The following is a 1624-nucleotide window of genomic DNA, read 5'->3' as shown; positions in this document are numbered from 1 at the left end:
AGACTTGTTTTCCTTTGCTAAAGTAAGGAAACTTTGCTTCTTTTGATCCTGTAAACAAACGTTGGTTTTCACGAGATGCACCGGCGCATGTGCAGCGCTGACCTCATACGTCATCCCCCCGGAATTGCTTCCATGTAGGACTGTTGGCGCAAGCTACATTAAAGTGATTATTACGTTTTGAATATGGATATTTTTCTTACAAAAACGCATCGATTCGCTACAGGAGGCCTTTGTTCACACCCCGGAGCCGTGTGAGACACTTTTTTTTTTGTGGAAGGGTGCTTTTTATTTCACGTCTTTTGAACCGAAGGAATGCAACACCCGCTGAGTACAACGATAGAGCTTGAAAGATCAAAGACAATTTTTAATATAACTCCGACTGGATTCGTCTGAAAGAAAAAAGTCATATACACCTAGGATGCTTCGAGGGTGAGTAAAACACAGCACAATTTTCATTTTGCGGTGAACTAACCCTTTAATGGTTACTTTGACTATACATTTTATATTTAATATCATTAGCAAACATTATTAGTGATATAGTGCTTGGCATAACATTAGGATAAATATTTAGCAGTGTCATAAAGATACAGTAAAATTACAAATTATTTAATATTTAAAATAACTCTTTTCTATTTTAATACATTTTAAAATGTAATTTATTCCTGTCATGACAAAGCTGAATTTTCAGCATCATTACTCCAGTCCTCAGTGTCACATGATCCATCAGAAATTATTCTAATATTCTGATTTGGTTCTCAAGAAACTATTCTTATTATTTTTATTATTATTATTATTATTATTACTATTATTATGACTGTTGAAAACCGTTATGCTGCTTAATATCTTTTTTTTCAGGGTTCTTTAACCCTCTACCGCACGCATTATGATAGACCTATAGAAAAAAATATTTGAATCTTTTTCTTTTCTAAGAATGGCTTAACTTGAAGTGCTGTAAAAAAAAATTGGGAAAAAAATATTATTTTAAGGTACTTTATGATATGTTGCCATACGGCAACAGCATACAATAGTGGATCTAACTTAGAATAAGTGTAAGCTTACTTATAATTAATATTTTTCCTCAGAAATGTTGTTTGTGTTGATTCAATTGGTGCTATTATACGCTTTATCACAGTACTTACTTACAATTGACACCTTATACATACTTTCCAACAACTTGTGCTTTTATTTATTCTATTCTTTTTTTGCTGAATAATGATGTATAATTGTTTTAATTTCATTACATTTTTCATGAATATTATTTAAACTACAAATTTATACAGTTAAAACAAATATAATACTGTATATAATGTATCATAAAACACTGACATAAAACCAAAAACATTGCAGTTCATGAAAATTCAGCATTATGCAATCTCTTGAGAGGAAGACTATGAACATGAGACCCCACCCCACCCCCAATAATCCTTGAAAGGTCACCTTTTTTATGTATGAAATTTCACAAAGCAGTTTTTTCATCTGCAGCAAGAGCAAGTTCTGCCCTTTTCTTCTTTACCTTGCCATAGAATATGGCCGTGCTCACTGATGTAATGTTACCAGTATTCATATTTAATCAAAAGTAAAATTGCCATTTCAATTTGATTATATCCATAATACAAATACCATT

This window comes from Sinocyclocheilus anshuiensis, unplaced genomic scaffold (assembly GCF_001515605.1).
Source record: "Sinocyclocheilus anshuiensis isolate Anshui unplaced genomic scaffold, SAMN03320099.WGS_v1.1 scaffold772, whole genome shotgun sequence".
Lineage (NCBI taxonomy): Eukaryota > Metazoa > Chordata > Actinopteri > Cypriniformes > Cyprinidae > Sinocyclocheilus > Sinocyclocheilus anshuiensis.
Note: the sequence above shows the minus strand (reverse complement) of the source record.